Below are 16,406 nucleotides of genomic sequence, written 5' to 3' on the forward strand. Positions count from 1 at the left end.
CACAGGCGTACTGATCTGCCCAAAGCAGAGAACTGCAGTGCGCAGGCCCCGGGAAAGGTCAGAGAAGTCCGGTGCCTGCGCACTGCAGTCTCTGGTCTGTCCTCAACAGGGCAGATCAGTACACCTGTGCAGGAGCGCGGCATGAAGCAAGGAGAAGGACGTCATCGCTAGAAGATAGGAGGCGCCGGACCCGGACCGTGATACCCATGGTAAATGCCTTTACCATTGATAAGATGTCACATCCTTGCCTATAATTTTAATATTACTCCAGTAAGCTTTATATGCCTGACAGCCTCTTTATATGGCATATTGAGATGTAATTAAGTGCTTGGGACCCGTTAAATGCCATTGATGGTGCCCATTTCTGGAGATGGATGGTGAAGGCCACCTCATTTTATATTAATACCTACTAAAAAACAAAGTAGTGTAGTTCAGGCATAGAGAAAATGGAAGTTTTGTAAACACATATTACAAATAGTGTTTAATAGGCTGACCTCACATGTAGAGTATCCATGATATACCTTCCAGCTACTTTATCTAAATTAGAAGCAAATTGTTTGAAGATTACTTCTACCTAAATGGCAGAAAGCGCACCTATCTTGGTGATGGATAGGACAGCTTGAGGGGATATGGAGGTGGCTGTTTTTTTGATGGGTGTAATGTAAACATTTTGCTATTAATTTATGTAAAATTTCAAAGTTTTCTAACTATTAGACACACGTTAGTTTTAAACACACCCCCAGGTTTACTTAGTAAAAATATAGGATAAAAACTTTTGCAACTAATTAAAATTTCCCACAGGTATAAATTTGTAGGGGATTTGATAACACTAACTTTACTGCTTAGCGTACATTTTTTTTTCAAAAAAACGTATCAACAAAATACCCTGGTTTTGCTAACATCTTTTACTAGCACTTGCTACTTACAGTTACGTATATTTTACAACAGAGTATTCATGCACGTTTGTCATACTGTGTTCTGTTTCTGTGTCTTAGTTCTTGGGTGGTGTGAACAGGGTCTTATTGACTCGTTCAGTTTTTGTGCATGTGTCATGTGTTCTGACTTTACTGCTGTAGGGAAGAATATAGTGGATAGAGATCTAATGTTAGTATTTCTCTGCAGCATGTATATTATACATGTGTACCTTTGCAGCAGGCAGTTTATATGCATTTTCTGGAGCACATGCGTAATCACATCACTACTGCATGCACAGTATATGCACACTAAGCTTTGCTATGCATACGCACATGTCTGCAACATACATACACACATTTCAGTTGCACACAGCTGTCTTACATACACACACCTCTCCAACACACACACAGCTCAGCTACATAGAAACACACAGCTCTCCTATGTTTACACACACACACCTTTCCTATATAACACTCAGCTCTCACACGTACACATATACGGTTTTCCCACATTCACATACAGCTCTTCTACTTACACAAACACAGCTACCCAAAAACAAACACGGCTTTGAAACATGCACACACACATATGTGCTACTTACATTGGCACGGTACCTCAGTGGTTAGTCCCTCAGCGATGGGGTCCTTAGTTCAAATCCCACCAAGGACAACATCTGCAAGGAGTTTGTATATTCTCCCCGTATTTGCGTGGGTTTCCTCCTACATACCAAAGACATACTGATAGGAAATTTAAATTGTAAGCCCTATCGAGGACAGTGCCAATAATGTCTGTAAAGCGCTGTGGAATTAATGGCGCTATATAAATGAGTAAGGAGTTTGTATGTTCTCCCCGTGTTTGCGTGGGTTGCTCCCACATTCCAAAGACATACAGATAGTGAATTTAGATTGTGAGCCCCATCGGGGACAGTGCCAATAATGTCTGTAAAGCGCTGTGGAATTAATGGCGCTATATAAATGAGTAAGGAGTTTGTATGTTCTCCCCGTGTTTGCGTGGGTTGCTCCCACATTCCAAAGACATACTGATAGGGAATTTAGGTTGTGAGCCCCATCGGGGACAGTGCCAATAATGTCTGTAAAGCGCTGTGGAATTAATGGCGCTATATAAATGAGTAAGGAGTTTGTATGTTCTCCCCGTGTTTGCGTGGGTTGCTCCCACATTCCAAAGACATACAGATAGTGAATTTAGATTGTGAGCCCCATCGGGGACAGTGCCAATAATGTCTGTAAAGCGCTGTGGAATTAATGGCGCTATATAAATGAGTAAGGAGTTTGTATGTTCTCCCCGTGTTTGCGTGGGTTGCTCCCACATTCCAAAGACATACAGATAGGGAATTTAGATTGTGAGCCCCATCGGGGACAGTGCCAATAATGTCTGTAAAGCGCTGTGGAATTAATGGCGCTATATAAATGAGTAAGGAGTTTGTATGTTCTCCCCGTGTTTGCGTGGGTTGCTCCCACATTCCAAAGACATACTGATAGGGAATTTAGATTGTGAGCCCCATCGAGGACAGTGCCAATAATGTCTGTAAAGCGCTGTGGAATTAATGGCGCTATATAAATGAGTAAAATAAATACATACACTGTTTGCTAAACACTCGCATACAGCTTTCCTCATACACAAAAAACTCATATTAGCAACACATACAGCTCCTCTATGTACACTCACACAAACAGATATATATATATATATATATATACACAAACACATATACATCAACACAACCCCTGTATACATTACCACATTTTGAAATTCCTTTCAAGAATGTGACTGATCACATGCTGTGAAAGGGCCTTCAGCTACACAGGACGTGCAGTATCCCTGCAGGTCCCAGTTTCATTCTCTCCAGTACAGCACCAATCAGATAGATCAGTGTGGGGCAAGAACAGAGAAAACAGTTCTCTCAGAGATCAGGAAGGATGTTGTCAGCATTCTGCTCATTCAGAATAAGCTGCCTCTAGACTGTAACACACATACACTTTTTAGTAAGATTTTTCTTTGCTAAATATGCTAATTATTGTCTAGTTAAGGGTTCCCCAACTCCGGTCCTCAAGGCCCACCAACAGGTCATGTTGTCAGGATTTCCCTTGTATTGTACAGGTGATGCAATTCACCTGGGCAATACTGAGGAAATCCTGAAAACATGACCTGTTGGTGACCTTGAGGACTGGAGTTGGGGAGCCCTGGTCTAGTTGATACAGGAGTTAAAAAGTACAATTGTTTACACAGAGTCAAAACCTAGAGTTTTAGCATCCTGGGTTCTGTTGTGGTGCCTTTACCATTGATAAGATGTCACATCCTTGCCTATAATTTTAGTATTACTCCAGTAAGCTTTATATGCCTGACAGCCTCTTTATATGGCATATTGAGATGTAATTAAGTGCTTGGGACCCGTTAAATGCCATTGATGGTGCCCATTTCTGGAGATGGATGGTGAAGGCCACCTCATTTTATACTAATACCTACTAAAAAACAAAGTAGTGTAGGTCAGGCATAGAGAAAATGGAAGTTTTGTAAACACATATTACAACTAGTGTTTAATAGGCTGACCTCACATGTAGAGTATCCATGATATACCTTCCAGCTACTTTATCTAAATTAGAAGCAAATTGTTTGAAGATTGCTTCTACCTAAATGGCAGAAAGCGCACCTATCTTGGTGATGGATAGGACAGCTTGAGGGGATATGGAGGTGGCTGTTTTTTTGATAGGTGTTATGTAAACATTTTGCTATTAATTTATGTAAAATTTCAAAGTTTTCTAACTATTAGACACACGTTAATTTTAAACACACCCCCAGGTTTACTTAGTAAAAATATAGGATAAAAACTTTTGCAACTAATTAAAATTTCCCACAGGTATAAATTTATAGGGGATTTGATAACACTAACTTTACTGCTTAGCGTACATTTTTTTGCAAAAAAACGTATCAACAAAATACCCTGGTTTTGCTAACATCTTTTACTAGCACTTGCTACTTAAAGTTACGTCTATTTTACAACAGAGTATTTATGCACGTTTGTCATACTGTGTTCTGTTTCTGTGTCTTAGTTCTTGGGTGGTGTGAACAGGGTCTTATTGACCCGTTCAGTTTTTGTGCATGTGTCATGTGTTCTGACTTTACTGCTGTAGGGAAGAATATAGTGGATAGAGATCTAATGTTAGTATTTCTCTGCAGCATGTATATTATACATGTGTACCTTTGCAGCAGGCAGTTTATATGCATTTTCTGGAGCACATGCGTAATCACATCACTACTGCATGCACAGTATATGCACACTAAGCTCTGCTATGCATACGCACATGTCTGCAACATACATACACACATTTCAGTTACACACAGCTGTCTTACATACACACCTCTCCAACACACACACAGCTCAGCTACATAGAAACACACAGCTCTCCTATGTTTACACACACACACCTTTCCTATATAACACTCAGCTCTCACACGTACACATATACGGTTTTCCCACATTCACATACAGCTCTTCTACTTACACAAACACAGCTACGCAAAAACAAACACGGCTTTGAAACATGCACACTCACATATGTGCTACTTACATTGGCACGGTACCTCAGTGGTTAGTCCCTCAGCGATGGGGTCCTTAGTTCAAATCCCACCAAGGATAACATCTGCAAGGACTTTGTATATTCTCCCCGTATTTGCGTGGGTTTCCTCCTACATACCAAAGACATACTGATAGGAAATTTAAATTGTAAGCCCTATCGAGGACATTGCCAATAATATCTGTAAAGCGCTGTGGAATTAATGGCGCTATATAAATGAGTAAGGAGTTTGTATGTTCTCCCCGTGTTTGCGTGGGTTGCTCCCACATTCCGAAGACATACAGATAGTGAATTTAGATTGTGATCCCCATCGGGGACAGTGCCAATAATGTCTGTAAAGCGCTGTGGAATTAATGGCGCTATATAAATGAGTAAGGAGTTTGTATGTTCTCCCCGTGTTTGCGTGGGTTGCTCCCACATTCCAAAGACATACTGATAGGGAATTTAGATTGTGAGCCCCATCGGGGACAGTGCCAATAATGTCTGTAAAGCGCTGTAGATTTAATGGCGCTATATAAATGAGTAAAATAAATACATACACTGTTGGCTAAACACTCGCACACAGCTTTCCTCATACACAAACAACTCATATTAGCAACACATACAGCTCCTCTATGTACACTCACACAAACAATATATATATATATATATATATACACAAACACATATACATCAACGCAACCCCTGTATACATTACCACATTTTGAAATTCCTTTCAAGAATGTGACTGATCACATGCTGTGAAAGGGCCTTCAGCTACACAGGACGTGCAGTATCCCTGCAGGTCCCAGTTTCATTCTCTCCAGTACAGCACCAATCAGATAGATCAGTGTAGGACAAGAACAGAGAAAAGAGTTCTCTCAGTGATCAGGAAGGATGTTGTCAGCATTCTGCTCATTCAGAATAAGCTGCCTCTAGACTGTAACACACATACACTTTTTAGTAAGATTTTTCTTTGCTAAATATGCTAATTATTGTCTAGTTAAGGGTTCCCCAACTCCGGTCCTCAAGGCCCACCAACAGGTCATGTTGTCAGGATTTCCCTTGTATTGTACAGGTGATGCAATTCACCTGGGCAATACTGAGGAAATCCTGAAAACATGACTTGTTGGTGACCTTGAGGACCGGAGTTGGGGAGCCCTGGTCTAGTTGATACAGGAGTTAAAAAGTACAATTGTTTACACAGAGTCAAAACCTAGAGTTTTAGCATCCTGGGTTCTGTTGTGGTGCCTTTACCATTGATAAAATGTCACATCCTTGCCTATAATTTTAGTATTACTCCAGTAGGCTTTATATGCCTGACAGCCTCTTTATATGGCATATTGAGATGCAATTAAGTGCTTGGGACCCGTTAAATGCCATTGATGGTGCCCATTTCTGGAGATGGATGGTGAAGGCCACCTCATTTTATACTAATACCTACTAAAAAACAAAGTAGTGTAGGTCAGGCATAGAGAAAATGGAAGTTTTGTAAACACATATTACAACTAGTTTTTTAATAGGCTGACCTCACATGTAGAGTATCCATGATATACCTTCCAGCTACTTTATCTAAATTAGAAGCAAATTGTTTGAAGATTACTTCTACCTAAATGGCAGAAAGCGCACCTATCTTGGTGATGGATAGGACAGCTTGAGGGGATATGGAGGTGGCTGTTTTTTTGATGGGTGTAATGTAAACATTTTGCTATTAATTTATGTAAAATTTCAAAGTTTTCTAACTATTAGACACACGTTAGTTTTAAACACACCCCCAGGTTTACTTAGTAAAAATATAGGATAAAAACTTTTGCAACTAATTAAAATTTCCCACAGGTATAAATTTGTAGGGGATTTGATAACACTAACTTTACTGCTTAGCGTACATTTTTTTTGCAAAAAAACGTATCAACAAAATACCCTGGTTTTGCTAACATCTTTTACTAGCACTTGCTACTTACAGTTACGTATATTTTACAACAGAGTATTCATGCACGTTTGTCATACTGTGTTCTGTTTCTGTGTCTTAGTTCTTGGGTGGTGTGAACAGGGTCTTATTGACTCGTTCAGTTTTTGTGCATGTGTCATGTGTTCTGACTTTACTGCTGTAGGGAAGAATATAGTGGATAGAGATCTAATGTTAGTATTTCTCTGCAGCATGTATATTATACATGTGTACCTTTGCAGCAGGCAGTTTATATGCATTTTCTGGAGCACATGCGTAATCACATCACTACTGCATGCACAGTATATGCACACTAAGCTTTGCTATGCATACGCACATGTCTGCAACATACATACACACATTTCAGTTACACACAGCTGTCTTAATAATAATAATAATAATCTTTATTTTTATATAGCGCTAACATATTCCGCAGCGCTTTACAGTTTGCACACATCATCATCACTGTCCCCGATGGGGCTCACAATCTAAATTCCCTATCAGTATGTCTTTGGAATGTGGGAGGAAACCGGAGTGCCCGGAGGAAACCCACGCAAACACGGGGAGAACATACAAACTCCTTGCAGATGTTGTCCTTGGTGGGATTCGAACCCAGGACCCCAGCGCTGCAAGGCTGCAGTGCTAACCACTGAGCCACACACACCTCTCCAACACACACACAGCTCAGCTACATAGAAACACACAGCTCTCCTATGTTTACACACACACACCTTTCCTATATAACACTCAGCTCTCACACGTACACATATACGGTTTTCCCACATTCACATACAGCTCTTCTACTTACACAAACACAGCTACGCAAAAACAAACACGGCTTTGAAACATGCACACTCACATATGTGCTACTTACATTGGCACGGTACCTCAGTGGTTAGTCCCTCAGCGATGGGGTCCTTAGTTCAAATCCCACCAAGGACAACATCTGCAAGGACTTTGTATATTCTCCCCGTATTTGCGTGGGTTTCCTCCTACATACCAAAGACATACTGATAGGAAATTTAAATTGTAAGCCCTATCGAGGACATTGCCAATAATATCTGTAAAGCGCTGTGGAATTAATGGCGCTATATAAATGAGTAAGGAGTTTGTATGTTCTCCCCGTGTTTGCGTGGGTTGCTCCCACATTCCGAAGACATACAGATAGTGAATTTAGATTGTGAGCCCCATCGGGGACAGTGCCAATAATGTCTGTAAAGCGCTGTGGAATTAATGGCGCTATATAAATGAGTAAGGAGTTTGTATGTTCTCCCCGTGTTTGCGTGGGTTGCTCCCACATTCCAAAGACATACTGATAGGGAATTTAGATTGTGAGCCCCATCGGGGACAGTGCCAATAATGTCTGTAAAGCGCTGTGGATTTAATGGCGCTATATAAATGAGTAAAATAAATACATACACTGTTGGCTAAACACTCGCACACAGCTTTCCTCATACACAAACAACTCATATTAGCAACACATACAGCTCCTCTATGTACACTCACACAAACAGATATATATATATATATATACACAAACACATATACATCAACACAACCCCTGTATACATTACCACATTTTGAAATTCCTTTCAAGAATGTGACTGATCACATGCTGTGAAAGGGCCTTCAGCTACACAGGACGTGCAGTATCCCTGCAGGTCCCAGTTTCATTCTCCAGTACAGCACCAATCAGATAGATCAGTGTGGGGCAAGATCAGAGAAAACAGTTCTCTCAGTGATCAGGAAGGATGTTGTCAGCATTCTGCTCATTCAGAATAAGCTGCCGCTAGACTGTAACACACATACACTTTTTAGTAAGATTTTTCTTTGCTAAATATGCTAATTAATGTCTAGTTAAGGGTTCCCCAACTCCGGTCCTCAAGGCCCACCAACAGGTCATGTTGTCAGGATTTCCCTTGTATTGTACAGGTGATGCAATTCACCTGGGCAATACTGAGGAAATCCTGAAAACATGACCTGTTGGTGACCTTGAGGACTGGAGTTGGGGAGCCCTGGTCTAGTTGATACAGGAGTTAAAAAGTACAATTGTTTACACAGAGTCAAAACCTAGAGTTTTAGCATCCTGGGTTCTGTTGTGGTGCCTTTACCATTGATAAGATGTCACATCCTTGCCTATAATTTTAGTATTACTCCAGTAAGCTTTATATGCCTGACAGCCTCTTTATATGGCATATTGAGATGTAATTAAGTGCTTGGGACCCGTTAAATGCCATTGATGGTGCCCATTTCTGGAGATGGATGGTGAAGGCCACCTCATTTTATACTAATACCTACTAAAAAACAAAGTAGTGTAGGTCAGGCATAGAGAAAATGGAAGTTTCGTAAACACATATTACAACTAGTGTTTAATAGGCTTACCTCACATGTAGAGTATCCATGATATACCTTCCAGCTACTTTATCTAAATTAGAAGCAAATTGTTTGAAGATTGCTTCTACCTAAATGGCAGAAAGCGCACCTATCTTAGTGATGGATAGGACAGCTTGAGGGGATATGGAAGTGGCTGTTTTTTTGATAGGTGTTATGTAAACATTTTGCTATTAATTTATGTAAAATTTCAAAGTTTTCTAACTATTAGACACACGTTAATTTTAAACACCCCCCAGGTTTACTTAGTAAAAATATAGGATAAAAACTTTTGCAACTAATTAAAATTTCCCACAGGTATAAATTTGTAGGGGATTTGATAACACTAACTTTACTGCTTAGCGTACATTTTTTTGCAAAAAAACGTATCAACAAAATACCCTGGTTTTGCTAACATCTTTTACTAGCACTTGCTACTTACAGTTACGTCTATTTTACAACAGAGTATTTATGCACGTTTGTCATACTGTGTTCTGTTTCTGTGTCTTAGTTCTTGGGTGGTGTGAACAGGGTCTTATTGACCCGTTCAGTTTTTGTGCATGTGTCATGTGTTCTGACTTTACTGCTGTAGGGAAGAATATAGTGGATAGAGATCTAATGTTAGTATTTCTCTGCAGCATGTATATTATACATGTGTACCTTTGCAGCAGGCAGTTTATATGCATTTTCTGGAGCACATGCGTAATCACATCACTACTGCATGCACAGTATATGCACACTAAGCTCTGCTATGCATACGCACATGTCTGCAACATACATACACACATTTCAGCTACACACAGCTGTCTTACATACACACCTCTCCAACACACACACAGCTCAGCTACATAGAAACACACAGCTCTCCTATGTTTACACACACACACCTTTCCTATATAACACTCAGCTCTCACACGTACACATATACGGTTTTCCCACATTCACATACAGCTCTTCTACTTACACAAACACAGCTATGCAAAAACAAACACGGCTTTGAAACATGCACACTCACATATGTGCTACTTACATTGGCACGGTACCTCAGTGGTTAGTCCCTCAGCGATGGGGTCCTTAGTTCAAATCCCACCAAGGACAACATCTGCAAGGACTTTGTATATTCTCCCCGTATTTGCGTGGGTTTCCTCCTACATACCAAAGACATACTGATAGGAAATTTAAATTGTAAGCCCTATCGAGGACATTGCCAATAATATCTGTAAAGCGCTGTGGAATTAATGGCGCTATATAAATGAGTAAGGAGTTTGTATGTTCTCCCCGTGTTTGCGTGGGTTGCTCCCACATTCCGAAGACATACAGATAGTGAATTTAGATTGTGAGCCCCATCGGGGACAGTGCCAATAATGTCTGTAAAGCGCTGTGGAATTAATGGCGCTATATAAATGAGTAAGGAGTTTGTATGTTCTCCCCGTGTTTGCGTGGGTTGCTCCCACATTCCAAAGACATACTGATAGGGAATTTAGATTGTGAGCCCCATCGGGGACAGTGCCAATAATGTCTGTAAAGCGCTGTGGATTTAATGGCGCTATATAAATGAGTAAAATAAATACATACACTGTTGGCTAAACACTCGCACACAGCTTTCCTCATACACAAACAACTCATATTAGCAACACATACAGCTCCTCTATGTACACTCACACAAACAATATATATATATATATATATATATACACAAACACATATACATCAACACAACCCCTGTATACATTACCACATTTTGAAATTCCTTTCAAGAATGTGACTGATCACATGCTGTGAAAGGGCCTTCAGCTACACAGGACGTGCAGTATCCCTGCAGGTCCCAGTTTCATTCTCTCCAGTACAGCACCAATCAGATAGATCAGTGTAGGACAAGAACAGAGAAAAGAGTTCTCTCAGTGATCAGGAAGGATGTTGTCAGCATTCTGCTCATTCAGAATAAGCTGCCTCTAGACTGTAACACACATACACTTTTTAGTAAGATTTTTCTTTGCTAAATATGCTAATTATTGTCTAGTTAAGGGTTCCCCAACTCCGGTCCTCAAGGCCCACCAACAGGTCATGTTGTCAGGATTTCCCTTGTATTGTACAGGTGATGCAATTCACCTGGGCAATACTGAGGAAATCCTGAAAACATGACTTGTTGGTGACCTTGAGGACCGGAGTTGGGGAGCCCTGGTCTAGTTGATACAGGAGTTAAAAAGTACAATTGTTTACACAGAGTCAAAACCTAGAGTTTTAGCATCCTGGGTTCTGTTGTGGTGCCTTTACCATTGATAAGATGTCACATCCTTGCCTATAATTTTAGTATTACTCCAGTAGGCTTTATATGCCTGACAGCCTCTTTATATGGCATATTGAGATGCAATTAAGTGCTTGGGACCCGTTAAATGCCATTGATGGTGCCCATTTCTGGAGATGGATGGTGAAGGCCACCTCATTTTATACTAATACCTACTAAAAAACAAAGTAGTGTAGGTCAGGCATAGAGAAAATGGAAGTTTTGTAAACACATATTACAACTAGTTTTTTAATAGGCTGACCTCACATGTAGAGTATCCATGATATACCTTCCAGCTACTTTATCTAAATTAGAAGCAAATTGTTTGAAGATTACTTCTACCTAAATGGCAGAAAGCGCACCTATCTTGGTGATGGATAGGACAGCTTGAGGGGATATGGAGGTGGCTGTTTTTTTGATGGGTGTAATGTAAACATTTTGCTATTAATTTATGTAAAATTTCAAAGTTTTCTAACTATTAGACACACGTTAGTTTTAAACACACCCCCAGGTTTACTTAGTAAAAATATAGGATAAAAACTTTTGCAACTAATTAAAATTTCCCACAGGTATAAATTTGTAGGGGATTTGATAACACTAACTTTACTGCTTAGCGTACATTTTTTTTGCAAAAAAACGTATCAACAAAATACCCTGGTTTTGCTAACATCTTTTACTAGCACTTGCTACTTACAGTTACGTATATTTTACAACAGAGTATTCATGCACGTTTCTCATACTGTGTTCTGTTTCTGTGTCTTAGTTCTTGGGTGGTGTGAACAGGGTCTTATTGACTCGTTCAGTTTTTGTGCATGTGTCATGTGTTCTGACTTTACTGCTGTAGGGAAGAATATAGTGGATAGAGATCTAATGTTAGTATTTCTCTGCAGCATGTATATTATACATGTGTACCTTTGCAGCAGGCAGTTTATATGCATTTTCTGGAGCACATGCGTAATCACATCACTACTGCATGCACAGTATATGCACACTAAGCTTTGCTATGCATACGCACATGTCTGCAACATACATACACACATTTCAGTTACACACAGCTGTCTTACATACACACACCTCTCCAACACACACACAGCTCAGCTACATAGAAACACACAGCTCTCCTATGTTTACACACACACACCTTTCCTATATAACACTCAGCTCTCACACGTACACATATACGGTTTTCCCACATTCACATACAGCTCTTCTACTTACACAAACACAGCTACCCAAAAACAAACACGGCTTTGAAACATGCACACACACATATGTGCTACTTACATTGGCACGGTACCTCAGTGGTTAGTCCCTCAGCGATGGGGTCCTTAGTTCAAATCCCACCAAGGACAACATCTGCAAGGAGTTTGTATATTCTCCCCGTATTTGCGTGGGTTTCCTCCTACATACCAAAGACATACTGATAGGAAATTTAAATTGTAAGCCCTATCGAGGACAGTGCCAATAATGTCTGTAAAGCGCTGTGGAATTAATGGCGCTATATAAATGAGTAAGGAGTTTGTATGTTCTCCCCGTGTTTGCGTGGGTTGCTCCCACATTCCAAAGACATACAGATAGTGAATTTAGATTGTGAGCCCCATCGGGGACAGTGCCAATAATGTCTGTAAAGCGCTGTGGAATTAATGGCGCTATATAAATGAGTAAGGAGTTTGTATGTTCTCCCCGTGTTTGCGTGGGTTGCTCCCACATTCCAAAGACATACTGAGGGAATTTAGATTGTGAGCCCCATCGAGGACAGTGCCAATAATGTCTGTAAAGCGCTGTGGAATTAATGGCGCTATATAAATGAGTAAAATAAATACATACACTGTTTGCTAAACACTCGCACACAGCTTTCCTCATACACAAAAAACTCATATTAGCAACACATACAGCTCCTCTATGTACACTCACACAAACAGATATATATATATATATATATATATATACACAAACACATATACATCAACACAACCCCTGTATACATTACCACATTTTGAAATTCCTTTCAAGAATGTGACTGATCACATGCTGTGAAAGGGCCTTCAGCTACACAGGACGTGCAGTATCCCTGCAGGTCCCAGTTTCATTCTCTCCAGTACAGCACCAATCAGATAGATCAGTGTGGGGCAAGAACAGAGAAAACAGTTCTCTCAGTGATCAGGAAGGATGTTGTCAGCATTCTGCTCATTCTGAATAAGCTGCCTCTAGACTGTAACACACATACACTTTTTAGTAAGATTTTTCTTTGCTAAATATGCTAATTAATGTCTAGTTAAGGGTTCCCCAACTCCGGTCCTCAAGGCCCACCAACAGGTCATGTTGTCAGGATTTCCCTTGTATTGTACAGGTGATGCAATTCACTTGGGCAATACTGAGGAAATCCTGAAAACATGACCTGTTGGTGACCTTGAGGACTGGAGTTGGGGAGCCCTGGTCTAGTTGATACAGGAGTTATAAAGTACAATTGTTTACACAGAGTCAAAACCTAGAGTTTTAGCATCCTGGGTTCTGTTGTGGTGCCTTTACCATTGATAAGATGTCACATCCTTGCCTATAATTTTAGTATTACTCCAGTAAGCTTTATATGCCTGACAGCCTCTTTATATGGCATATTGAGATGTAATTAAGTGCTTGGGACCCGTTAAATGCCATTGATGGTGCCCATTTCTGGAGATGGATGGTGAAGGCCACCTCATTTTATACTAATACCTACTAAAAAACAAAGTAGTGTAGGTCAGGCATAGAGAAAATGGAAGTTTCGTAAACACATATTACAACTAGTGTTTAATAGGCTGACCTCACATGTAGAGTATCCATGATATACCTTCCAGCTACTTTATCTAAATTAGAAGCAAATTGTTTGAAGATTGCTTCTACCTAAATGGCAGAAAGCGCACCTATCTTGGTGATGGATAGGACAGCTTGAGGGGATATGGAGGTGGCTGTTTTTTTGATAGGTGTTATGTAAACATTTTGCTATTAATTTATGTAAAATTTCAAAGTTTTCTAACTATTAGACACACGTTAATTTTAAACACCCCCCCAGGTTTACTTAGTAAAAATATAGGATAAAAACTTTTGCAACTAATTAAAATTTCCCACAGGTATAAATTTGTAGGGGATTTGATAACACTAACTTTACTGCTTAGCGTACATTTTTTTGCAAAAAAACGTATCAACAAAATACCCTGGTTTTGCTAACATCTTTTACTAGCACTTGCTACTTACAGTTACGTCTATTTTACAACAGAGTATTTATGCACGTTTGTCATACTGTGTTCTGTTTCTGTGTCTTAGTTCTTGGGTGGTGTGAACAGGGTCTTATTGACCCGTTCAGTTTTTGTGCATGTGTCATGTGTTCTGACTTTACTGCTGTAGGGAAGAATATAGTGGATAGAGATCTAATGTTAGTATTTCTCTGCAGCATGTATATTATACATGTGTACCTTTGCAGCAGGCAGTTTATATGCATTTTCTGGAGCACATGCGTAATCACATCACTACTGCATGCACAGTATATGCACACTAAGCTCTGCTATGCATACGCACATGTCTGCAACATACATACACACATTTCAGTTACACACAGCTGTCTTACATACACACCTCTCCAACACACACACAGCTCAGCTACATAGAAACACACAGCTCTCCTATGTTTACACACACACACCTTTCCTATATAACACTCAGCTCTCACACGTACACATATACGGTTTTCCCACATTCACATACAGCTCTTCTACTTACACAAACACAGCTACGCAAAAACAAACACGGCTTTGAAACATGCACACTCACATATGTGCTACTTACATTGGCACGGTACCTCAGTGGTTAGTCCCTCAGCGATGGGGTCCTTAGTTCAAATCCCACCAAGGACAACATCTGCAAGGACTTTGTATATTCTCCCCGTATTTGCGTGGGTTTCCTCCTACATACCAAAGACATACTGATAGGAAATTTAAATTGTAAGCCCTATCGAGGACATTGCCAATAATATCTGTAAAGCGCTGTGGAATTAATGGCGCTATATAAATGAGTAAGGAGTTTGTATGTTCTCCCCGTGTTTGCGTGGGTTGCTCCCACATTCCGAAGACATACAGATAGTGAATTTAGATTGTGAGCCCCATCGGGGACAGTGCCAATAATGTCTGTAAAGCGCTGTGGAATTAATGGCGCTATATAAATGAGTAAGGAGTTTGTATGTTCTCCCCGTGTTTGCGTGGGTTGCTCCCACATTCCAAAGACATACTGATAGGGAATTTAGATTGTGAGCCCCATCGGGGACAGTGCCAATAATGTCTGTAAAGCGCTGTGGATTTAATGGCGCTATATAAATGAGTAAAATAAATACATACACTGTTGGCTAAACACTCGCACACAGCTTTCCTCATACACAAACAACTCATATTAGCAACACATACAGCTCCTCTATGTACACTCACACAAACAATATATATATATATATATATATATATACACAAACACATATACATCAACACAACCCCTGTATACATTACCACATTTTGAAATTCCTTTCAAGAATGTGACTGATCACATGCTGTGAAAGGGCCTTCAGCTACACAGGACGTGCAGTATCCCTGCAGGTCCCAGTTTCATTCTCTCCAGTACAGCACCAATCAGATAGATCAGTGTAGGACAAGAACAGAGAAAAGAGTTCTCTCAGTGATCAGGAAGGATGTTGTCAGCATTCTGCTCATTCAGAATAAGCTGCCTCTAGACTGTAACACACATACACTTTTTAGTAAGATTTTTCTTTGCTAAATATGCTAATTATTGTCTAGTTAAGGGTTCCCCAACTCCGGTCCTGAAGGCCCACCAACAGGTCATGTTGTCAGGATTTCCCTTGTATTGTACAGGTGATGCAATTCACCTGGGCAATACTGAGGAAATCCTGAAAACATGACCTGTTGGTGACCTTGAGGACCGGAGTTGGGGAGCCCTGGTCTAGTTGATACATGAGTTAAAAAGTACAATTGTTTACACAGAGTCAAAACCTAGAGTTTTAGCATCCTGGGTTCTGTTGTGGTGCCTTTACCATTGATAAGATGTCACATCCTTGCCTATAATTTTAGTATTACTCCAGTAGGCTTTATATGCCTGACAGCCTCTTTATATGGCATATTGAGATGCAATTAAGTGCTTGGGACCCGTTAAATGCCATTGATGGTGCCCATTTCTGGAGATGGATGGTGAAGGCCACCTCATTTTATACTAATACCTACTAAAAAACAAAGTAGTGTAGGTCAGGCATAGAGAAAATGGAAGTTTTGTAAACACATATTACAACTAG

This window comes from Dendrobates tinctorius, unplaced genomic scaffold, assembly GCF_039654945.1.
Source record: "Dendrobates tinctorius isolate UK_male_01 unplaced genomic scaffold, ASM3965494v1 ptg000090l, whole genome shotgun sequence".
Classification (NCBI taxonomy): domain Eukaryota; kingdom Metazoa; phylum Chordata; class Amphibia; order Anura; family Dendrobatidae; genus Dendrobates; species Dendrobates tinctorius.